Below are 26,111 nucleotides of genomic sequence, written 5' to 3'. Positions count from 1 at the left end.
GAGTAAGGTAGGGCATATTGCAGCTAAACAGCAGCCCTTTTGAGTTCCACTTCTTTCAGTGTAAGAGTTAAGGGCACGCTTAATTCTCTGTCACATAAATCAATAGGCTTTAGGGCTTAGCTTTTGCTGGATGGTGCCCTAAGTAGGTAAAGAGATTGGCCCCGTCAGAGGATAGAGTGTGGATTTTGTTAGCAGTCAAAGAAGAAGATCTCCTTTAGTTCATAAGGTCAAAAGGCCTGTGTGTTTGGCGACGGAAAGAGCTGGAGTCGCACTCCCTCTTCTCCTCATGTGTGCTTGATTTAGGGGGTTGATATTGGAGCAAGAAAGAGACTTTCCATTGACTTCAAAGGCCTTTGGATCAGGCTGCTGTGTAGTCATTGTATCAGTGGCCTGAATTCATTTCAGATTGGCATCCAGTCAGCACAGCTGACTGATGATCTGTTACAGATGCAGCGAAGTGGCCTGATGCAAGGCACTCTTCCATCCAACGTCCACAATGGAGTGAAACGTCATACCAGCTCTGAAGAGCTTCAGGTCGCCCGTTGAGCATTTAACTCTTTGGAGAGAGTCTCATCCAGGGAACCAAGGCAAGGGAGATAAGTTGTCAACAGTGTCTCAAGTTCAGGTCATCTTTGTGGTTTGGGTAGGAAATCCTACAAACACATAACAGCACCATCCTATGCATGTCTACCCAGACATGCCCATGATGGAGCTACCCACGCAGGGCTGACTTTACCCAGGGGTGCAAGGGGTGCGGGGCACTGGGGCATGAATTCTGGGAGGCGCCAGGCACCTGCCACTGAAGCCGCCTAAGCCCTTAACTATCTACCTGTTATGAAGTAATAAGTAATTTTGATCAAGATAGAAAAACAAAATACATATATACCTAGGTATTACTGAAATGTATACCTACTGTTTCACTAAAGCACTTTCAACTTTGTGTGCTCATTTACCAAAGATGCACTGCGCTAGCAGCGGCACTTGTCATTCACAACTGCGGTGCTTGTCAGACTCAACGATGGCGCTTGTCATTCACAACGGCACCGTGCATGCAAAATTAACTCTTAAATCAAAATATTATGTTAAGTATTGTACTGAGCTGCTATTAGGCAGCGGGGTCAGTGGCACCATTGACACAACTGACGTTTCTCCTAAGTAGGTGCCTAAACAATGCTTATAAGTTTAAGTGTGGTGGTGTTGTATACTTAAGTATAAGTGTATTGTAAATATATGAGGAAATAAAAAGTTTGTTTCTTTTTCCTACCTTCTTTCATAAACAAGAGATAAGGCGTAATCGTGGTGTCTGACACAAGCATAATAAAAGTTAATTTGGGGGCTAAACAAAATTTGGGGGCGCTGGGCAGATCTTTGCACCCTGGCGGTGCATATGCTAAAGACAGCGCTGTACCCATGTAGTTCCACCATTGGTCATACTCTTTGGGAAGTGGGTATAGGATAGCAGCCTAAAAAAACTGGAGAAAGTGGTTTTTTTCTGGGACGGAAGGTCTTTTAAGAAAAAAGGGGGAGAATATAAAATCTGAAAGCACAACTGTACAAAAACAAACCCTTCTTTTAATGAGCTTCTGGTTCCTCCTAGAAAGCCAAGAAGGTACCTCACTGCATATAAAGTTCTTCCAATAGTTCATATTTTCCACCAGAGTCCCTTTCTCTATATCTCTCTTTATTTATTATGAGAAAGCTATTTCCTACTTAAAAAGGAAACACGTTGGTTGTTGTTAGAAAGCTCTTTCATGAATCCCAAGCAACTGATTTTATGAAACGTGTTTGCTTGTAAGAATGCCAGGTTCTTATTTAAGAGGAGCTGTGCTAGATCAGACCAAAGTCCTCTTTCGTTCAGCATCCTCTTTCCCACACTGGCCAAACGGATGCCTATGGGAAGACTGCAAGCAGGACACAAGGGCAATAGCCCTCTCCCACTCGTTCCCCAGTGGCTGCATTCAGAAGTGTGCTATCTCTGATCCAGGAGCTAATACATTGCCAACATGATTAGTAGCTTCATCTTCCAGGAGTTTGTCTAATCTCCCTTTGAAGCCATCTATGTCAGTAGCCATCACAACATACTGCAGTAGTGGACTTCCTGGTTTAACTATGCAGTGCATTGAATTCTGTCCTGAATCTTCCACCATTTGCCTTCATTGGCTGACCCTGGGTTCCTCCCTAAATTTCCTTCAATTTTATACACCTTTATCATGTCTCCTCGCTCACCGTTTTCCAAGCTGAAAGGCCCCAGAAATTGTATCCTTTCCTCAGAGATGCTGAAAGTGCAACGGCAGAGACCAGTCAGTTTCCATCTTAAGGGTTAATTTTGTTATCAGTAATTCAGCTAACCAAGAGGGTGGAGGAAGAGGTGTTGCCTAGCAACCAGGCAGAGTGGCAGGAGCTTCAATAAGGTAGCATGTGCTCTGATTGGCTGTGAAGTTTGAGGTAGTTTTATCCCCTTTGTATATATGTATGGTTGAATGAATGTCTCCCTTCTATGTACACAAGGCCTGACCTAAGAAAAACAAAACCACTCTGTTCCTTTTGCCTCAAATTTTGCACTCTTTTTGTTCACTTTTACTCAGTAAAGTGTTATCAGGGCTTTTCTCTCTGGACTCTTTCTGCATTATTTAAGGGAGCAATCCAAACTCAAGATCTGCTAGGATCCAGCGGATTTCTGGTGCAGCTGGCCAATTCCTAGTACAGTCAGGCTATACCAATGTAGCTCCCTCATCCCAGCTCAGCCACAGCTAAGCCAGCTGAGTCAAGACTGGCAGATTTTATCCTGGCATAAGCCTTGAAAAAGTATACTTCCTGCATAATGTGAGTATTGACCATGGTGCCAGTTCATAACTTGGAATGTTTCCACACTAGCCTGTTTCTATGGAGTTGCCATCTTTCGTTCACTTGCTGTATACAGAGAATTCAGTTTTCATCAGTGCTAAATTGTGTTTCTTTCTCCCTGTGCCATTTGAGCGGCAATCTTACCAAGCTCCAAGAGAAGGGGAGCAAGGGCTCCTGGACTGGGCTGTTAGTAACTAAGAGAGCAGCATTTATTCTGCCTGCTGCACCAATACCCAGGTTCTACATTTAAAGAGCATCAACCTTGAATGTAGAATGTCCCAGTTTTAATCCATGGCATCTCCAGGTAAAACTGGAATTGGCCCCGGTCCTGAACAATAGCTGCTGGTCAGTGCAGACAATACTGAGCTAGATGGACCAATGGTCTGACTCAGGATAAGGGAACTTCCTCTATTTTCCAACATCCCTGGCCATGCTGGCCATCTAAGGGTTCGTGCCCTCCCTGCATCTTCCCCTGGAAGCTCCCAAAATAGGTAGGAAAGGGGATTCTTATAAATCCAGTGGCTTCTCTCCCACCCCCTTTCTCTGTGTGTGATTTTTAAAAGATTTTTTAAACCACTTAACAGTATACTTGGTTGTATTTAAAAGTGCTGGGTTAATCCCTTCAAAGACAAATGGAAGCCTTTGGCTTGGAGAACCATGAGGGCCTCATGGATTGCAACATCAGATTCAAGTTCATTCATATATCAATTCCTGCAGCTTCCCTAAGCCAAACCTAATCTCTTCTGCCCTCGGGTTTTAAGAATAGACAGTGCCAGCTTCGCAATCCAGGGCAGCAACGTGCCACTGGCAGGGATCCCAAAGGAACGGTACGGCAGATCAGGTTCATAAACACTGCATCCTAATGGCTTGTCAGGAGCAAGAGCTCACCCAGCAGAAGAGCTTACATCCTGACTTCCTCCAATGACTCATCCAAATGAAATCTGGCGTAATTAAGTGCCTTAATCCTCTTCTCATGAACTCAGTGGCAAAACTCCACCTGCCTTTCAACCTCTTTTGGCCATGTGTGAACTTGTTTCTTCCTCTGACCCATCTCAGTTTTTCCCACATTGTCATGACTTGTGTGAGACATCCTTTTCCAAGTGTCCCCTTCCAATCTGACTCCTTTGAGTGATTAAAAATCTTTCAGAATATCTAGAGTCCTAGATCTTCCACCATCTCTTCTGGTTTGGCCCTTCGAAACTAAACTTGACTGGTTATTCATGAACTCCTTTCTCCTGGATCACAAAGCCTGGTGACCATGATTCTCTTGGCCATGTTTGGATTCAGTTTACTCACCTGTATCTTTGAGTAATTGGGATCAGGGTAAGAGGAAAGAGACAGAGAGATGACTGTTAGATCAGCAAAATCCATAGCACAATGTTCCAGGTCTTGCACTCTGGCCGGCAACTTTTCCATTGCCACTCATCACAGAATAGTCCTGGTTAGTGTGGAAATGAAGGTCAGTTAGCATATTCCTTTAAAAGCTATGGAATCCACACATCTCTAGAGAGAAGCAAATCTATTTTGCACCCCACCCAGTGATTAGGGGGAAAGATTAGTGCAATACATTCTCTGAAGGTAACTTCCCAACAACAAATCCAGTATCTTCTCAACACCCCCAATAATTGCAGTGTCTGCTTCCAAGCCAATGCAAAGCATAAACCCAATATATGCCCCAAGCTATTCATAACTTGGAATAGAGCCATCACTATTATGAAAGCCACGAAATCCTACACTGTCCTGAGGGGGGTCTGTGTCATCCAGTATGTCAAAGATTCTCATGCCAATGAAATTGGACATGGTCAACATCGGCTCTGAAACGAACACATCCAGATCATCAGTCTATTGTGCAATGGGGAAACTAGTATAAGAAAGGCTTCAGGACAAAGAACACACGTTCATCACTGGAAATCTGCCTTCATCAGGCAAAACCAGATACATCTAAAAGGTGCTAGTTGCACCAAGCACAACATGGGTTTTTGAGCAAGATTGGGGTGTTCTGATGTATATGTGTGTGCGCTATGTACTCTGCTAAAAAATAACTGCACAAAACCAAACCAAATCCTGTATCTGAAAACACTAAATTCTGTGAACAGTGCATAAGTTATGTAAACTGAGCCAATTTGCAAAATGACACTCCTGACCTCAGAAGGGGCAGATTTCCATCATCCCCTCTGCCTTGGAAGAGACTGGGTTTGGTCTCTCCCAAAACTGACATCTTGGAAAGTTGCTGTGTGTAAGTGAAATTGGGTCTTTTGCAAGGGAAGTATGTTCTCTGCCACTGATAAGTAACCCTTCCATCTTATTAGCCATCCCTGCCTTCAACGCTCTATCCTAAAGGCCTGGGCATCAATCCATCCCATCATTAAGTTACCTACAGTAGATCTCACCATAGTTCTTTCGGGCAGCTGTTCTCTCAAATCTGCTCAGGTGTTGTGTTTTGATTTCAGTCTACATGCTGCTTTTTATACCTGATTCAACTACCCTGCCAGGTAGGTTAGGCTGAGCAACAGTGACTGGCCCATGGTCCCCCAAGTGACTTTCATGACTGGGTAGAAATTTGAACTCCAGTCTCCCAAGTCCTAGTCTGACACTCTAACCAATAAACCACACTGCCTCTCAGTACTCCACAATGATTCTAAAAGTCTCACACTTTAGACCACCCTAAATTCTCACACAAATCATTAACAGCCCAATTCTGTATCTGGTACTTACTTACACACATGGTTGCTTTGAGAACACTGTCCAACCATCTCATCCTTTGTCGTCCCCTTCTCCTTGTGCCCTCCATCTTTCCCAGCATCAGGGTCTTTTCCAGGGAGTCTTCGCTTCTCATGAGGTGGCCAAAGTATTGGAGCCTCAGCTTCAGGATCTGTCCTTCCAGTGAACACTCAGGGCTGATTTCCTTCAGAATGGATAGGTTTGATCTTCTTGCAGTCCATTGGACTCTCAAGAGTCTCCTCCAGCACCATAATTCAAAAGCATCAATTCTTTGGCGATCAGCCTTCTTTCTGGTCCAGCTCTCACTCCCATACATCACTACTGGGAAAACCATAGCTTTAACTATACAGATCTTTGTCAGCAAGGTGATGTCTCTGCTTTTTAAGATGCTGTCTAGGTTTGTCATTGCTTTTCTCCCAAGAAAAGCTGATAAAAGCACTCAACTACTTTCTTCTAGTGCCGAATGTTAGCTCTAATAAAGAGAGGTATGTTAATCCATATTGCTGCTTCCCATACCCCCAGTCCTCTAAGAAAAGGGGAATCATACAGGACATCTGTTTGCATGCTTGTATTAGAAAACAGGCCCTAGTCAACAAGAGGCTTAGACAAAAGCCAAATGATCAAATTTTCTTTTTGAAGAAAGAAGCCTGAAGTTTTAGAATTGATGATATAAGCTCTGGAAGTCTTGGCTGCAATCACTGAGGAGGTGAAATCCTGAAATCCCAAATGCTGTTGCTTCTCTTTCTATATAACTTTTAAGAGTTTACTGTCTCTTTCAGTTAGCAACTGTTGCCAATTAAGTCTTCCAGCTGTGCAACTCCCCTCTTAAATCTAGAATCAATTTGCCGTAGCTGCTCTCTACAAGTCTAGAAAATGCACACAGTGTAGCCTGACACGGTGATCATTGAAAGCTGGCTGTTGCCTATGTGCCATAATTACTGATAGTGGTAGGAATATTTGTTATATAATTATTCCATAGCATTTTAATAATGTAAGATTCCTTTGTGTTTTAGAAAGGAGACAGCATATGGAGAAGTTCCCAGGTTCAATCCTTGGCATCTCTTGGAAGGGCTAAGAGAGATCCTTGTCTGAAACTCTTCTGCTCCCACTTAGTACAAACAACCCCAAGCTAAATGTGCCAATAGTCTTAAAATAAGGTAGCTTCCTATATCTAAATCAACCAGGGAAGTCCCCCCCCCCAAAAAAAATGTTTTTCCCCCTTTGTGAAATATGTTGATGTGTTTTTGGTAAAATTTTGCATTCTTTATTTGGATTAACTGTGTTATTACAGTCTTTCCATGTACACCCTAGGATGTTTCTTTCTGGAACAACTGGTTTCTTCTGGCTTGTAGCTAAAGAACTACATTTCACGTAATGGCAACTTCTGTTTCAGTCATGCAAGAGATCTGTTATCCCACTTTCCTCAGCTACAGGGCAGTCTTGTATTGTGGAAAGGGGTGATTCACTTTTTTTTGCACAACAACAATGGGAAATTTAATCCAATCTGTTTAAGAGATTCCAGGGACTGTTCTAGGCATCTGCAGTCAGAACTCTATTGTTCTGGAGGTAAGCTAATGCACCTGGAAATTACACATCCTGAAAGAACAGAGCATCCTTGACAACTATAATCACTGTTTCACAGTGATCAACAACAGAATTGTGGTGTACAAGTTAGTTGTAGAAGAAGGGGCCGTGATGGGTTTGCTTTATGATGATGTGAAATGCCAAAGATACAGACCTTGCAACTCAAAATGGAGTGGAGGAGGAAGAATATCATCAATTCCAGATCAAAATAACAGGAAGGCAACCCTTAAAGGTGCTGGAGAAAAATAATGTAATTTATTCATATACCTTTCAATTTATTATTATGCCTAATACTTTTTTTATCAGAGGCGGTAGTCACTTCTTGCCTTCTGGATGAGGAGTCTGTTCTGGGTGAACAAAGAGTTGTCATGCCTGAAACAGGTATAATAACAGAAAACGGGGCTAGTTTTGTAAATAAGTCATGCTATTTTTTCAGCTTTTAAGTTAAAGTCCACCACTCTACAGTTGTTTTGGCCTTACAACCAAACAGATCCCACACAGTAAACATGAGGTTAATGCAGAGCAATTTATAACCACTTAAACGTAATTCATAATCATTTCTAAATTGTTTGTTCACCCCTGGTCAATCACTTTAGAAACATGTGGAGTATCTGGCTATAAGCTATTTGTCTACATTATTTTTAACATTAGTTTCCTATCTACCACTGGGGTAGGAAACATTATAGCAGTTTCACATAGAAGGGAATATGAGGCCATGAAGGAGTGGAGTGGCAGAGCTGCCACCACTTCCAAAGCCCTGCCAGTTGGGAGTGTTGTTTTTGGTGGGTTGTTGTTGTTTACAGTTTTTGCTGTGCCATCTCCTGGGCTGGAGCAGTTGATGGGACCAAGGATTGGGCCTATCTGGAGATCTATGGAGCTTTGAATCCTGAAGATCCAAAGTCTCTTGGACTTCTTTCTTTCTTTCTTTCTTTCTTTCTTTCTTTCTTTCTTTCTTTCTTTCTTTCTTTCTTGTTTCTTTCATCATTATGGACAACTTTGGGTGCTGAATTAGACTGCTCCTTTAAAAGCATTTCCATTCCATTCCAAACCCCAGATGGTAGGGTAATGGGTATGCAGTAAGCAACCTGTCTCATGAAGAGCTTAGCAAAGGTTTGCAGAAGCTCTGAAACTCTGCAGAAGGAAATGTCGCACTGTTGTGGGACATGATTTGCTCCTTTCCATAAAAAAACCAAAACCAGCGAATACGGTGAAATATTACTGTCCAATAAGGACACTCACAGATCTCCTGTTGCAGCTGTAGGCAGCAGGGCAGCCTCACACATGGTTGGAACACTTTGCTTTGTTTGAACACACCAGAGTCTATTGACCTGGACTGTTACAGAGAATTCCAAGTACATTTATCCAGAATCATATTGAGATATGGGTGAAGTGAACGTGTCTGTGCCAAAAGCCAAGTTGTCAAGGCCACATTTTCAACAGTTACTTGTGTCTTTCTATCTCCCTGTCTCTCTGTTAAAAATGCAATCTATGCACTGCCAGACCACTTCACATTTCTCACCATGCACTGGATCAATGTTTTCAGGGGACCCAAATGCTTTCAGTATCATGTCTTTCAATACAGCTGTCGATTTTTAAATCACCCTGGGTTTCGCCAAGCAGTGCCCTACTGCATGGAGAGCATGAATAATAAACAAAAGAGTACAAGAAGGTTTTCATAGGAGATTAAGTGTGAAAATGAGGGAAGCATCCAAGATAAGAAAAGCAGATGTGGTTGCATCAGAAACATGGGAACAAGAGGTCAAAAAGGAGCAGTGAAGCAAGTACAGGATAAAAATGGAAAAATGCACTGTGGGACCCAAATTCCATGTAAATACTGATAGGATATTGGGAACAGAGGCTATATATGGAAAGGCAACAAATTCACTCCCAGCAGCAAGAGGCTGTCCAGCTGAACCAGGAGTTTTGATGGAAATAGGAAATGGTGATGATGAATGACACTAAGGATATGATAGTGTTCCACTGAGTAACTATTTCCAGAAGGTTATCTTGCAGCAAAACTACCAAGAGTCTTGAGGCATATTAAAAACTAATAAAACTGATTATGAATAAGGTTTTGTGGACTGGTCACCCGATGAAGTGGCCTCCATACTACATCACTGGTATCATGGCACACCCTTTTTGTTCTACTGAAGACACCCAAGACTATCCACAAGACTATAAAATTAGGTGTGTGTGAAGGGAAAAGATGTCATGTTGATTTGTTCCTATATGGCTGATATTGGAAAGTCGGTCTACTTCACATGTGGGAGTGCCATTATTTGATGGCTGCAGCATCAAATGATGACTTGCAAGTGTGAAAGGGCCATCCACAGATAGAGCTTTTATAACACCTCCAGGTTGTTGTTTTTTAGCAGAGTCAGTTCACACATTCAAGTGCAAGTCATCAGGTGTATGAAATGTAGTGATGCATAACCACTAACTACAAGGGAACCAGAGTGTGCATGGCTAAAGTACAGGGTGAATATACGTAGGGATCTGTTCAGTGCAGTTTCTCATTTTTCCAATATTCAGTTCTCCACATGTCTACATCAGTTTGGATTTTTTTTTTTAAAAAAGAAGTCCTCTTGAAAACTCATCAGCATTTTAATGTGAATTCCTCTTTTCTGTGTGCAATTTTGCCTAATACACATATTTTGCAAAGTAATTTACCCAAATATAACGCATGTATGTTATTGTCACTAATATATGCATTTTAAATGCACACCTCATGGTAGTACATTTACTTTTGTACACATCACTGGGCTGGAAAACTGCATTGCAAAATTCAGAGAAGTGCAAATTTCAAAGGATGACCGTTTTAGTTTGCATATTGTTTCAGAAAGCATTAATTAGGTTAGTTCACCTTTAAATGCAAATTTAATCAAATTTCTTCCCCATTCATAATGAGTATACTGAGTTCTTACATTCCACGTCCAGAGTCACTAGGGTCATGTAAGGGCCAATGAAATGTAGAACAAGCCAGTAATGAGCAGGATATAATGAAGGAGATCAAAGAAGTCAAGGGGATGTTAAGTACTACGAACCACTCAAGATTGACACTGTTAACAAATTCTAGATCAAGCAAAAATAAATGTGCATAAGTTAGCACCTGTGATTAGAATTAACATTGTGTCTCTCTATAAAAGCAAACATGGTACTACTGGTTGTTTAACGCGGTATCCGCTATATCACTCGTTCCATGTCTCTGATACACAAAACATGGTATGTAGATCTATTGTTCAAGATGCGTGTTATATGTTTTATTTTCTAATATGTAAAAAAAACACAACTGCATTATTATGTTTATCTGCATTATTTATAGTATGCTCAGTTGATGAAGCCTGGCAGGGCGAAACAAGGTATTATTCCGGGAATTCTTGTCACGTTTAAGTTCTTTCATCTGACCCCGGCATACAACAATTATATTTTGCAAAGGCACGTGTTAAGATCTTTCTTATCCTTCGTCTGATACCTGCATACTACAGTTGCATACAACAACCATACTTTGGAAAGGCAGGTATGGAACATTACAAAGAAAAGTTCATCTTTTGTAAGTACTGCTCCTTAAAGTTGTTACGTTTGACACTTGTATTCGCTAAGAACATAAAAACATTTTATTTGGGCATTACATTAAAAAAAACTGATTCATTTGTACATAGTGGTACACAAAAGCTTCTATTTGGACATTATGTATATAATAACTGATCTGTTTGTATTTCCTGTTCTAAATGTTGGTCCTTAATTGTTTCTACTCAATTAGATAATGTGAAAAGAGTTGTGTAAGTTATGTTTATATGATGTATAAAGAATTTATATAGTCAAACACAGCCAGCTACGTTGTAGGTATATTTGTTAGTTGAATTTATGTAACTATTGGTTTGATAGTGTTGCATAAGTTAGGTCTAGCAAGGAGCTTTCAAGAGACCAGTAAAAAATGGACAAAGGTTAAAGTCCACAAGCTATTTACTCTACAGCAGACCTGCTAAACCTAGAATGAATGTCATATGGATTGCAGTCCTAGCAATGAAAACCCATTTGCATGATTTTGAAAGGAAAGCCACGGGCCAGAAAACAGGTCAACCACATTGCAAGGCTTAATATACCACATGCAATTGCATTATTTTAACAATATTCTTTCCATGCCTATTTTCTTAATAATAACAATGGGGAAAAATAAAGACCCAAAATAGCATGCACGGATGTCATCAAAATTTGTTTTTCCCTACAAAGGCTATAGTTATAACTCGCCAGATGCTTCCATTGCGTTTTTTAAGGGGGGGGGAGCCTTTATCTAATAAAGTGTACCATATTTTCCTTCAACTGGCATGCAGACTAGAACCACTGAAGCCTTCTTTCTGTCATTGTTAGGGGTTTTGTGGTGGTGCCCACGTCATAAGCAATGAACCAGAGGGGGGGAACCTTAATAGAAGTTAACGTTAACCCATAGCCTTGGCCTATAGCAATATGATTAGCATGATCTTTACAAGGGGAAAGTTGGGTGGTAGGAGAGGTTACATGATAAAACAGGAACTGAGAGGCCATAAAAAAACAAGGGGAAAAAACAACGTCAGATTGTAAGGAAATTAGGTTGCTACTGCAAGTTTAGACCAAGTGAGAAAACATGAAACCATAATCTTTCTGAGACTAGCTCACCCCCACCCCCAAGGAAGAGATTTTATTTGCCTCTCTGGGGTAGACTTACTTCCTGCTAAGGATCACAATAAAATGCATGTTGTACAAGCAAGCAAGCAAGCAAACAAAAGCTGCAAACCTATAGCCCCTGGAAAGACAATCCAAAGGCCAAAAGATAGACAAGATCTCCTTCTTCAATGTCAGACATAGAGCTCCTGCAATGAAGAGTAAGATTTGAAGTTGGATTCTCCCCCTCCCATTGCCACCAATAAAAATAATATCTGGTTTGATACAACTCTACGGAGAGATCCATAACACTCTCTCCAGGCATCCAGGGATACCCAGTATAGTACTGTGCTTCCAATTCTTAACAGAAATTAATTTAGTGGAAGCTAGTGACCCCAATTCTTGTAAATACTGTATCATTCCTCATTTTACTTCTTTACACAGGAATTGGTGATGCTGGATATTTGTTCTCTGCATTTTTCACAGCTGGACTGGATTTTTACCATTCTTTTATGTGTAGATAGCAGACAGAGTACAGGAACACAGAACAGATTCCAGGAGTTCCAGCTGACTAACAAATGTTTGCTGGGGTCAGTAGCAGGGGATTCATTCCTATGGAATAAGAAGGTTTTTGTTAAATTTCCTCCTTCCATTCCAAACAAAACTGGCCTTAGCCTGCCTTCTGTTTTTATGAGATTTTTCATATAAACCTGCATTTATCTGTTCACTGGCTGATTTAAAAAACAACATCTTAATCCTGAAGTTCCACATGAAGAAGTGAACTGTAACACAGCCAAAGTCTGAGACAGTTCTTTGTTCTCCTTCAACATGAGGTCTAAGTCCACTGTCATGGCCTGTTGCCTCAAAATAAGATGCAATGTGTTGTGAATCCTAGGCTGAGTCAAGGTTCCTCCTTACTTTACAGCAGAGTCAGAGATTCTGTGGCCTTCCAATATTGTTGGACTTCAGTTTCTCTTAGGCTCAGACACACTGGCCAATGATTCGGGATTATGGTAAGAGATGAAAGGAGTCTAGCAGCATCTGGAGGGTGACAAATTCTCCATCCCTGCCTTGCAGTCTCACTCAGCAGTGCATCTGAGAGGGAGGGGTCTTTTCATGTGTCCCAGAGAGGGGACAGCTGCTACCACAAACAGTGTCCATGTGTCCTACTTTACAGAGGATTGTCTTCCATTTAAAGGCCCAGTTTGAAGATAAAGAGTTCTAAACAAGGAGAGTTGGAGCCTTGAAGTTGACCATCAACAGACTGAGCAGGCACAGTGTTCACCTGGTCTGCCCCTCCATGTTGAGACATATCAGTGGTGGATCTTAGGGTCTCAAATTTCAGTGGCACAATGTGCGACACCCAAATTTGGTGCTCCCTCTGCCTCTTTCCTTCCATTCTACACCATAATTGTGGCACCCCCTACAGCGTCCCTCCAAAAACCCTCCTAAATCGCACTGTCCTAAATCCACCTCTGGATATATTGCATTTAAAAAAAAAAATTATAGTATTATGTGTCTGCATTGGCATCTATAGTATAAATTGCTTCTCCTGCCGCCGCTGCCGCCGCCGCTGCTCCTGCTCCTGCTGCTCCTGCTCTTGCTTGGGTCGGAGGCGGCGGCCGGAAACAAGACCGTAGTGCAGAAGGAGGCCGATTTCAACAAGCCCTACACGGACGCCGTCAATGGTGAGCTGTTCAACATCTATGCCTTCAATCACACCATCACGAGGAACGCGATGGAGGGAGTCCGGGTGTCGGTGAACGTGTTCTCAGAGCTGAAGGAGACGCCGGTGCTCTTTGTGGTCAGGCAGAAGGAGGCCGTGGTGTCGTTTCAGGTGCCGTTAATCCTCAGGGGCCTGTACCAGCGGAAGTACCTCTACCAAGATGTCAGCCGCACACTGTGCCAGCCTCAGACCAAGAGTGAGGTGGAGATGCAGTTCTTCTATGTGGATGTTTCCATGCTCTCTGTGAGCAACGCCTCCTACCAGCTGCAGGTCACTCATGTGGATAACTTTGTGCTCAGGACCAATGAGCACTTCACCTTCAATGCCACGGCAACCCAGCCACAGTATTTCAAGTATAGTATAAATTAGCATTTGCAAATGTTACACAATGTTGCCCTATTTTTTATTTTGACATGTTTCATCTTATTTTGGTTACCTTCCCCTCATAGATTAGAGAAGGAAACTATCAATAATTTTTCTACAGCATTCTGGCACACGCCTTGCTACCTGCACAGTAGAGTCGATTAGGTTTCAAAATTCAGTTTATGTAATTCAGCATCCCTTCTCACTGCCTCTTGCTGCCTCTTCACACTGTCCAGATTGAGATCCTGAGTAGAGCTCTGTGCTTGTGCATGCTGTATAGAAATGGGAATTTGTTAGCTACCAATGGCAGAATTGTCCCTTGCTTCTACACTTATATGACCTAAGGTCTTCTGGGCCCTAGGACTTTCTTACTCAGAGGTTTGCCACTTATTTTTGATCCCTTTTCTTTGCCTTTAAAAGACACCTGGTTTGGGGCAGGAGGGAATGAAGCTGGTGAAACATTTACCATTAATTTGTTTCACCACAAATCGGGAGCCAGAAAAATGACAGAAACCCTCCTTGCTTATCAGCAACCCTCAACCCCTCGTCTTACTAGGCCTGGCCAAGAATTGTCATTTTTATGTAACGACAGGGCTTCTATACCGTTAAAAGTGCCGCAAGAGGCGTAAATGCAACTACTGAATTAAATATGCTTTTTATTAACCAGACAGAGATGCCTTGATGGGAAAAAGTGCAGCTGTTCAGTTTTGATCAGTCATGCAGCTTTTAAAGACACAGGAGCCCTGATATTATATAAACATCCACCGTGTGGTCGGACTTCCTTACATATTTACACACTAGCAATAGACTTCCCAGGAGAGCATGCATTCTTTGAGTATTAGGCAAACACACAAGGAAGGCCAATCATGTGGGCGGGATTTTGTATATATTCCTCAGAGTGATGTAGGAGCAACTGCGAAGGCAGCAAGAACTACGTAGGCTCAGGGATCCGTTGCTCAGTCTCTTGCTTTCCCTTGGCTCTGCTTAGAAACCTAAGTGAATCTTGCTTACAACCAACAATGAAACAGGGGGCTAATGTTAATTACACGTTTTCTTTTCCTGCAACATTTTCTCATCCAGTTAACTTGCAACTTGTAACCTTGTAGATCTTCTTGGGCTCCAACTCCCATCAGACCCAGTCAACGTGGCCAGTGGTCAGGAAAGATGGGAGCTGGAATCCATCAAGATCTGGAGGACCACAGGTTCTCTGCCAACACTTGAATGGACAGATCACAGAATCACAGAACTGTAGAGTTGGAGGGTCATCTAGTCCAACCCCCCTGCAGTGCAACATGGGGCTCAAACCCACCACCCTGAGATTAAGAGTCTCATGCTCTACCAACTGGGCTATCCCTTAGCTTGAAGCAGAATACTTTGCTGGTTCCTTGAACCTGCCTCTTCCTTCCCACTTTCCCCAAGGTTGAACTACTAACAGACAATCATATCAGCAACATTATTATTATTATTATTATTATTATTATTATTAGGGGGAATAGTTGCTTTCATTGAAGTTCAAACAAACCAAGCATTGGGGGAAATCGAATCCACATTGTTTGGTTGCAACTATACAGCTGAGTGTATGGATTCTTAGAAGACTTATTGCTGATTTCCCACCGGAAACTGCTCCACAAACTAATTTTGGATAATGTGCACCGAAAGACCTTTCCAATCAAGGTAACCTATTGGCGGCGGCTGCCCAGTCATGGAGGATTTGTTAATGAATCACAATATGTAAGAGACTTGAAATAATACATAAAATTCTACTAATAGGCAAGTCCTGAGCGTCAGCTTTAATAAGAGGGGAGAAATGATTACATGTCTAGCAAATCTGCTGGCACACAGTAGCTGGAAGCAACTCAGATCTACCTTCTGTTCTCTGTTTGAAGCCAGTAAAGGGAGCAGGAAAGTACCCAGACATCATTGGTATTAACCAAGACCTTCTGAAACTCTATGGCCCCCATTAGACATAATACATAAAATCTGAGCCCACATCATTACAAAGGAGACAGCTGGTGCAACAGTCACACAAGAACAGTGGGCATGATGCTAAGCTCTGAGAGTTTATAATAATGAACCATGCATATAACTGCATGGAATGAGACAGTAATGTCCCCCTTGTTCCTCATTCTTCTGCAGCTGAGAAGAGGGAGCTTCCAAGGCAGCCAGCAGATATGTGCATATATGTGTATCATTTAAGTGGCTGTCAGGCTCAATGGAAACATTACTGCTTTGATAGAAAAAAGCAAGGGGACTCTTGGGTAAAGCCCTGTTGCTTGAAGTGGTCCATACACAGTGGGGATGCACTCGCAAAAGGACAGATGACAGAAAACTCTGCAGGCAAAATAGGACTTTTAAGAACACCCAACTGGTTTATGGGTTAAATGGGATTGTCACGTAATACAGTCTTAGAAATTTCAAGCAGCCCATACAGAGAAGCAACAGTCTAAGTAGTCTGAAAGCCCAATATCTAAAGGACTGTCTTCTCCTAAACCAACTTCCTCCTCAACTGTGAATCTGTTATTGTCTTCCAGCTCTATGGATGGGAGAGAAATGTGGTCCAGTTCCCATTTAAAGGCAAGGCTATCTAATTTGCAGTTTCTGAAACAAGATGTGAACCAAAACACAGCCATCCTTCAAAATTTGCAGATCTCTGAATTTTGCAATGTGTATTTTGCAATGTGTACAAAATTGCATATACAAAAGTGAGTCTTGGAAAGATTATTAGTGCCAGATCCTATGTGTATGTCATTGCCCCAAATATGCTTTCTCCTGAAACAATATGGCTCAAGCATGTCATGCCATGAATCCCCTTTTACTACTACCGTCATTATTATCACTACTAATCTTATTAAATTTTATGTTTGTGTGGCTACCCATCCATATAATTTTTGAAGCAGCTCACTAAACAAAAACACCATGCAAAACACTATAAATAAATAAACAAACCAATACAAATACCCAATACCCAACCCTGACTTTGCTGACACCCTGCCCTGCCCCACTCCATCACCCTCCAGATAAGCTCTAGCAGCGCCAGTGTCAAGACACCTGGAATACTGTGTCCAGTTCTGGGAGCCACAGTTTAAGAAGGATGCTGACAAGCTGGAATGTGTGCAGAGGAGGGCGACCAAGATGATCGAGGAAGCCAAGCCTTATGAGGAATGGTTGAAGGAGTTGGATATGCTTAGCCTGAAAAAGTGGAGATATGATAGCCTTCTTCAAATATCTCAAGGGCTGTCACATGGAAGAGGGAGCGTGCTTGTTATCTTCTGCTCTGGAGAGTAAGACCCAAACCAATGGATTCAAATTACAAGAAAGGAAGTAGTTTTTGTAGTGTTTGTATTTGTGTATGTTTATTATTAAAATCCAATAAATTCTTGGGGGGGGGGGAAACAAATTACAAGAAAGGAGATTCTGATGAAACATCAGGAAAAAACCTTCTGACAGTAAGGTGCTTGCCAGTGGAATGGTCTCTCTCAGAATGTAGTGGACTCTCCTTCCTTGGAAGGAGGTTGGATGGCCATATGCCATGGATGGTTTAGCAGAGATTCCTGCATTGCAGGGGGTTGGACTAGATACCCCACTGGGGTCCCTTCCTACTCTACAACTCTATAATTTGATGGCAGTGGCTTTGCAACTGTGCTGTACCGCATCATCCCCTACTACCACCACCACCTTCTTGAAGCTGAGCATATCTGGGGCTGGTCATGGCCTAGATATAAGATCACTTGGGAATCCTAATAATGCCACTTATTTGCCTTTCATAGCACAATGAGGAAAAATGCATTCTAATACCTGTTTCGTGGCGATGATGTGATGATTAATTAGTTAATGCCTTTAAATACAAAGTAGTAATACCCAGTCATGAAAGGAAAAGCCTACAGGTTTGCAAACACGTTTGGGCCTGCTGGGTCTTATTCATCAGTAATAACAAGTGGGGTCTTGAGGGTTAAGAAACTGACACATCTCTTTTCGCTGATGTTATTTGTTTGCATAGCGCAAAATGTTTATAATCTTGCCTTTTTAAGGATATGCAGTGTTGCAAGGCGAGTCCAGGTGCGGTGTGGGGGGGGGGTTTCTGTTGCACAACCAGGAGTGACTGAACCATGCACAGGGAGCAATTGCTTTGGCCCGGAACAATTGAATTCTCTGGGTGAAAGGCTCAAAAAGCAAGCCGGCGGCAAGTCCACAAGTTAGATCTGCAGCTGGCTGCTGTTTGAAGCCAAAGAGAAATTCTCTTTTTCTGGAAAAACAGCATACTTGCTCATTCTTTACAAATAATATACAGAAATCTTTAGGAGGACAGATGGGCCCAAAGAATGGGGATGCCGAGAAGATGCAAGGGCTTCACAATGTTCTAGCTCCTGCACTGAAAGCAGACTGCTGTTAATGTGAAATATAATTGATTTCATTTCATACTGCTCTGCTCTTTCTCCCTTGCTGCCTCAAACACTGCCTCCCAAAACAGGTTGAAAGCCACCTTTTCCAAAAAGTCATTAGCACAGCCCCTGGTTCCCATGCTTTACTGCATGTAAGTAATCCTAAATATGTGTACCTGAAATGAAATTACAGCACATGATTTCCCTCTGTTGCAATTTTAGATTATAAATTCCTCATGGCAGAGACCTGTCCTCCTGTAGTCCATAAAGCACTGTGCATGAAAGAGATGATAGCCAGCTAGATGATTAGATAGATAGACAGACAGATAGATCGATAGATAGATAGATATAGATAACAAAATATTAGTAAAACAACAACATTAAGGATTAAGAAATTATGTACACTGGTGGAGGGAAGTCACATTGGTGTAGTATTTATTTTTGTATCTGTTTGTATTTAAGTGTGTTTTTTAAATAGGTGAATATATGTTTGGCTGTACAGTAGTACCTCGGGTTACAGACGCTTCAAGTTACAGACTCTGCTAACCCAGAAATAGTACCTCACGTTAAGAACTTTGCTTCAGGATGAGAACAGAAATCGTGCGGCAGCAGCGTGGCGGTAGCGGGAGGCTGTCAGGAGTGCAAGCCGGAGCCAGGCCCTGGGACCAGCAGGGCTTGGCAGGACTTGAGCCTATTCGGCTTGTTCTAGGGAGGCAGGGCGCGGCTGCACAGGTGAGGCTGCTTGATAACTCACTGTGGCTGCACAGGTGAGGCTGCTGAGTAACTCACTGCACCTGGTGGCAGGAGCCAGCAGGGATATAAGGTCAGCTTTTCCCCTCAGCTCTTTGCCACAGCAACACATTCCCTGCCTCGCTGTGTGCCTCCTTGTTCTTTGGTTGTGACCTCATGCCTTGATTCTTGGATGGTGACTTCGTGCCTTGACCCTTGGATTGTGACTTTGTGCCTTGCCTCTTGGACTGTGACCTTGTGCCTTGACCCTTGGACCGTGAGTTTGTACCTTGCCTCTTGGACTGTGACTTTGTGCCTCGACCCTCGGACTGAGACTTGTACCGCGTGCTTCTCGGCCCCCGGACCTCAGCTCCTTGGACCCTCTTCCCTACCAACTTGCTCCTGGTCCTGACGTTCCTCCTGACTTAACATTTCTGTAGCACATTTCAAGAAATAAGACCCTTCGTGTATGCAATGTGGGCTTTTTGTAAGCATCTAATTGGCTACAATGAGGAACGATTGTTGGACGTGATATATCTTTGGTCCAATCAATGGACTCTTCCTATGTTCATTATTTTAGCCCTGCCAGGAAGACTAGTGTGACCTCCCTGTTGCAGATGCAAGGCTGAAGTAGAGAAAATATTTAAAGGATGGGGAGGCTCCTGTAGCCACCCAGATGTTGTTGGATGTTAACCTCATTGGCTGTTAACTCTTCCCTGAGCATTGGCCATACTGGCTGGGGCTGATGGAAGTTGGGCATCCAACATCTATCCAGGCTTCCTATCCCTGAAATATTGGCTTGTCTCATGACCACCTGATGTCCCATCAGCTTCTGCTTATCACCTGCTACGTTGCTCCTACTCCACAGCAGAACATCAGGATTTAGGTATAAGCCCACTGAAATCCAGATGAGTTGGTACATATCAGCAAACAGTGAAACACACCCCTGAAAGAATTTGCACCATTAATTGTACACAAACTTTATTTTTGATTGTATGCTGGATGGTAGAATGGAAGAAGAGATAGGAAAGAAAACTAAACAGATAATAGGTTCTTTCAGTCCAATCATGCGCCGATATGGTCTTTGTAGTTTTAATACTAGCTTTACCGCAGTGTGATCATGCTGTTCAAATGAATATTATTTGCAAGCCTTTTTGTAACTGCTAACATTCAATGACCAAAGCTTTCACCAACTGAACATAAAAACTGAGAAGTGTGAGAAAGACTTTCTTGGAGAGTAACAAGGAGCACAGGGAGTGGCCCACTGATAGGAGTTACTGGTAGCTTCAGAGGATATACTGTATAATGTGTGATCAGAATGATGCCAGTTGAGCTATTGAAGGTTGTGTATACACTCCCATTAACTCATTTACACTTATCATCATCATCATCATTAATTTTTATACCTCATCTTTTCTCCTCAAGGGACTCAAGGTGGCTTAAAGCTAAAACAGGAGCAATATTAGCCACAACCCACATCTATCCCGAATCTAGCCTGTCATTTCTTATACTGCATTGTTATACTCAATACTATTTTTCTAGAAAAAAAGGTGCCTCACCTCCTCGTTCTCTTATAATAGCAATGGCGCCCACCTGAGAGTTGCCAGGACTGAGTTCCAGCAAGTTCCGGATGCAAAAAAAAAAAGCCCTAGTTATACTGCATGTTTTTAACTGTTTTTCTTTCTGAATTTTTAAATTGTTGTAACTCACCTTGGGAACTGCAGGTGAATGGTGGGTAGTAGTAATAATAATTTTGATGCATTCACCCTCCAAACCCAGCTTCAATCAGAATTGACAAAAAGAATGACCTAGCTGCATTTAAACTTGTAATATTTAGTTATTGAAATAATCATGAAAAGAAGGTCGATATGATTTATTTCAACAGGAATTTCTACCTCTTCCTCCAAAAATTGCAACTTATTCATTTAATTTTCATGCATTAAGTTTCTTAGCCACCCTTTGCTAGGGCAGGTTACAACAGTAAAATAGGCAATTATAACAATAGGCAAAACAGTTAAAGCCCTGAAAAAAAGCAACACGTAAAAACAACTCCATATAGAAAACCATTAAAAACCATTTATAACATTGAAATATAGCTGCACAGAAATTGGAGAAAATGAATAGAAACCACTAGAATGCCATGAGAGAAAGAGGGCCATTTATATATTGTCTATCTAAAATCTAAAATCCAGGTCCCAACATTTTGCTGCAGTTCCGTAAAAATAGAACCCAACCAAGAACAGGCTTCTTTATTCTGGTGCCAGAAACACCAGGAGAGGGTAGCGGGTTTAATTGTCTTCTGACCATCTATGCAGAAGGTGGGTTGCAAATTGTATAGACAAAGCATTAACCCCAATAATGTTCCGAATGCACTCCTTTACTTTCTCCATTCTGAGCAAATAGTTGCCATCCAACTGCTGCAAATATAAAGTCATCAACCAAAATCTGTCCACCACCTCTTGAACTTGGGTGCTCCAGGCCTGACTGATGCGAATTCACCACCCAGTGGAGGGACCAGCTGCAGAGTGTCTCTATATGCAGTGTCCATGGCGGTTACACCCAACCTCCAGGGCACCTAGTAATATATACATCTTCATATCACAATGACGGGCATTTTGCTAGCTAAGTCATAAGCCTCAGGGATGAGGAAGGCAAGCATTTCATATGTTTATCTTAATAAGATCTCCAGAAGCTACAAGTTGCAGCCCATAAGAAAATTAGGAGATGACTGTGATGGCATTAGGGAGCAAATCGGGGAAATACCTGAAGCAGTCATGTCTGATGTCAAGATCCAAGAGACTTCCAAATCGTAATGCGGGAGCAGGCTTGGACAGAAGCAAATTGCTTGAATGCCAACTATAACTCTTGCAGTAGGCAACAGCCATAAGGACAGATGTAAATTTCCAGCCTCTGTTAAGTGCATCTGTCATCAAGCAGCTTGCTTTTACTACAGTTTTATCTAAGCTACTATTCAGAGTTTGGCCATACTGCGGGAGGCCGTGAAGGATAGGCATGCCTGGCGTGCTCTGGTCCATGGGGTCACGAAGAGTCGGACACGACTGAACGACTGAACAACAACAAATTCAGGTTCATGAGCAGTGGGTGCCTGGGTGTTCTGAAGGTATGTGGTAGGATGACCTTGGTGAAGCTAAGTCGGATTGGGTCTGGTGACTACCTGGATGACTGGACACCTGGGAGCCTATGGGATGCCACCTTTTGTTTTTTCAAAGAAAGCTGTGCTATAAATGGAATGGCTATAAATGAATGAATATGTAGAATTTGCAAGCTGCTGGCTGCATCATGGAAGTTCTGGCACACCTGAGATGCCATCTTTATGTTGTAGCAAACACAATCATCGAGGTGACTGGCAAGCTGAACCAAGTGGCAAAATCCATCCCCGGTAGGTGCCATGATTCAAAGGTGGCTGGGCCATGCCTGCACAGCACTATGCTGGTTGTCTCCCAGCAGCACCTGCGAAGTCAAAGGATTTCTAAAGGACCCGCCTGAGCTGTGGTCACTGCAGCCGCTACTGCCAAGAACCCCCCGGCCTCGGTGGGAGGAGGAGGAGGTTGAGGCAGCAGTAATGTGGGCAGCAGCAGCAGTGGCAGCCTTGGCTCAGCTCGCGTCATAGGGAAGAAGGTGCAGCTCTGTTCTGCGCCCCACACCAAGAAGATGGAGAAACTGGGCCTAGTCCTGGACCACACTCCACACTCCACTCGCCACTCAAACTCCTCCACTCCCTGAGCCCCCTGCTAAACAATACTGAAGGGGCTGAAGATACCTCAGCCCTAAGGAGTTGGCACCTATGGCTGTGGGGTGGGGGGAAGCACCAAAGCTGTTCTCTCCAGGTAGAAAAACCTCTACAATTACTTTCTGTGTCTACCAATTTCAACTGCAAAATTATGTTCTCTCTCTCTCTCTCTCTCTCTCTCTCTCTCTCTCTCTCTCTCTCTCTCCCTCTCCCTCTCCCTCTCCCTCTCCCTCTCCCTCTCCCTCTCCACACACCCCCTTCCTCTGCAAAGCACACACCTCAGCTCCTGCCCCCTGCAGGTAAATTATCCATTCAGGAGCCTATTAAGAAACAGGAGCCTTCTTTTATCAAGGCCCTGATGACGACTCATTCACAACGACCAAGGCAGGCGCTGCTAACAGCACCATTTTCAACAGCAGGGTCGTCTGCGTCGTGGAAGACCTGCTTAAATTGGAAATGATTTCCGAAAGCAGAGGTTACATACTTTGGGAACTTGCTTTCCCTAGATGTGACAATAAGTGCCAACACCTCAATGGTAATTGTACAGGTTACACAGGATCAGCAAGGACTCTGTGACCTGCTGGGACAGATCCCATTATCTGATGCAACTGACTTCTGTCTTTTCCTTGCCAAGGGGAGAGGGCAACGACAGCCTGAGGTATTATCAAGTTTGCCTTAAAAAAAAAAGAGTTTAATGTGTCGTGTGTTGACCTATGAGCTTTCCCTCCTTATGTAATATGACCTCATTGTCACTGGGGGGAAAAGGCACGAGTTCCTATGGAAACAGCTGGTTTTCTACACAAATAATCCAAGGTTTACCAGAGATGCTGTTGAATCTCGTTTCCTGACCACAACTCATATGTAAGTAAGCATTTGGTTTCCGTGTTGCTGTCCTTTCCAAACACATCTAAAAGGGCCACAAAATGTCAAAGGCTGTTACTGCAACCTAACAAAGGCATTGCAAAAAAAGTTTGGAACTTTTAAGCTCCTTTCTGTATTGCACATAGAGAGGTTCAATCTATTTATCTGAGGGACACGACTCCTTAATATTAATCTCCACAGAAATGGTGGCTGCTGGCTGTTCCTTGCTGCATCACTTGACATAGCAAATCTGGTACCCACCAAATGTTATTGAATTCCAGCTCCCAACATCCCCGCCTGCATGCCCAATAGTTGGGGGTGATGGGAGTTGTAGTCTGTAGTTTTTAAAATATGGAAGTTTTTTTTTTTTAAGACATAGGAACATAGGAAGCTGCTTTATACCAAGTCAGATAACTGGTACAACTAAATAAATATTGTCAACACTGACTGGCAGTAGCATTTCAGGAGTCTTTCTCAGGCCTATCTAGTGACACCAGGGATTGAACTTGAGACCATTTTGCATGCAAAGCAAGTTTTCTACCAGTAAGCTATGACCTGTCCAGTAGCTGCACTGTGGTCATATGACTAGGTAGGAAAAGTAAGTGACCCCTGGATGATTAAGTCCAGTCAAAGGCAACTATGGGGTGCAACATTCATCTTGTTTCAGGCCAAGGGAGCAAGCGTTCGTCCACAAACAGCTTTCCGGGACATGTGGCCAGCATACTAAACCGCTTCTGATACAATGGAACACTGTGGTGGAAGCCAGAGCACACAGAAACACCGTTTACCTTCCTGCCACAATGATACCTATTTATCTACATGCACTGGTATGCTTTCAAACTGCTAGGCTGACAGAAGCTGGGACAGAGCAATGGGAGCTCACCACTGTCGAGCGGATTCAAACTGAGAGCCAGTGTGGTGTAGTGGTTAAGAGCGGTAGTCTCGTAATCTGGGGAACCAGGTTCGCGTCTCCGCTCCTCCACATGCAGCTGCTGGGTGACCTTGGGCTAGTCACACTTCTTAGAAGTCTCTCAGCCCCACTCACCTCACAGAGTGTTTGTTGTGGGGGAGGAAGGGAAAAGGAGAATGTTAGCCACTTTGAGACTCCTTCGGGTAGTGATAAAGCGGGATATCAAATCCAAACTCTTCTTCTTCTTCTGATCTTCCAGCACACCCAAGAGACTCAGTGGTTTAGACCACAGCGCCACCCATGTCCCTGATTATATGGACAATGCAACAAACAAGGATCCATTCTTCTCCATTTCCAGAGTGGCAATCAAGACTAGTTTTGGAGAACAGCATAATGCCCTCTGGTGGGTCTCCTTCATTTGGTGGTGCCTCCCATCAGCTCCTGTGAGCCTACCTGGCAGTGGGCTGTAGTGGGCAGCAGCAGCAGGGGTAGGAAGTGCAGTGCTCCCACAGAATTGCAGACACCCTTGGAGGACTATGTCTCCTATAGGTCTGTGGGCTTTTCATTCCTGTGTACTGCTAATCAGCAGACTGTGGTAGTGAAAAGAAAGGGAAGGGAAGGGCAAACAAAGAAATGAGTTTCCTCTAATAACTTTTGTACTTGACCAGGAGGAAATGTTCAAGCAGTGATCCTGAGGTAGAAAAGAATGTCCCTATTTTCTTCTGAGCAATGTTGGAGGGTATGCTTTTCTCCTGAGGAGAAATCAGGTATCCCCCATCCTACAGAAAAGGCTATCCTACGGAAAGTCACTACCCCAAAAGGAGGAAATTTCTGCACGTGTTGCTTGCATGTGTGGGCCAAATGGTGCCATCTAATTAATTTATATAGTCAAAGTTCTTCCCTGCTTCAAAGCAGAGGTGACCAATGGTTCACTGATAATCCACCCCAGGGACACCACCTAGTCATGTGCTTGCAGGATGCCCACTCCAGCAGCCCCCTGGCTCCATTGCTGTCTCTCAGCATAGAAAGAGAATAGTGGGATGACCCTTCTGTCACCACACCTCAGCCACCTGTGCTTTTGCTCAGCAAACCACACCTCCTTGCCCCTCCAGTACTAACAGCTGCTGCTTCCCAGACACCAGACTAAAGCTTGCATACAGAGGTATAAATTATTATATGCTGCTTAAGCCAGCCCATAGGACTACAATGCAAGAGGAATACTGATGGGGTAGAAATTAACTTTTCATGGGTTTGAAGGGAGAAAAAATGATGTATAGCTGGAGGGTTTCTTCCCCCCCCTTCCTTTTATTGTTATGATGCAAACCTCCATGGGACAAGTGTAAATCTCATCACTTAAAAGTAGACTAGAGAAAGAAAAGGGGGGGAAACCAAAGGCGGCATTGTAAAGGAGCAGACTTGAACTTGCCTCTAGGGACATGGATTAGATGAATAAGCAAAGCATTTCTATCGCAAAGGTCACTGTTTTTATTATCATCAGAATACAGGAATTGCCATTGACAAGAAATAACCGGCAGCCAGATTACTGTGGTTACCTGTTTGGATACATTCCAGTCCTTTAGAGGAAGTCAGAGCATTCCTACAAAT

Source organism: Lacerta agilis, chromosome 1, assembly GCF_009819535.1.
Source record: "Lacerta agilis isolate rLacAgi1 chromosome 1, rLacAgi1.pri, whole genome shotgun sequence".
NCBI lineage: Eukaryota > Metazoa > Chordata > Lepidosauria > Squamata > Lacertidae > Lacerta > Lacerta agilis.
The sequence above is the reverse complement of the archived record's forward strand: the minus strand, read 5'-3'. Positions refer to the sequence as shown.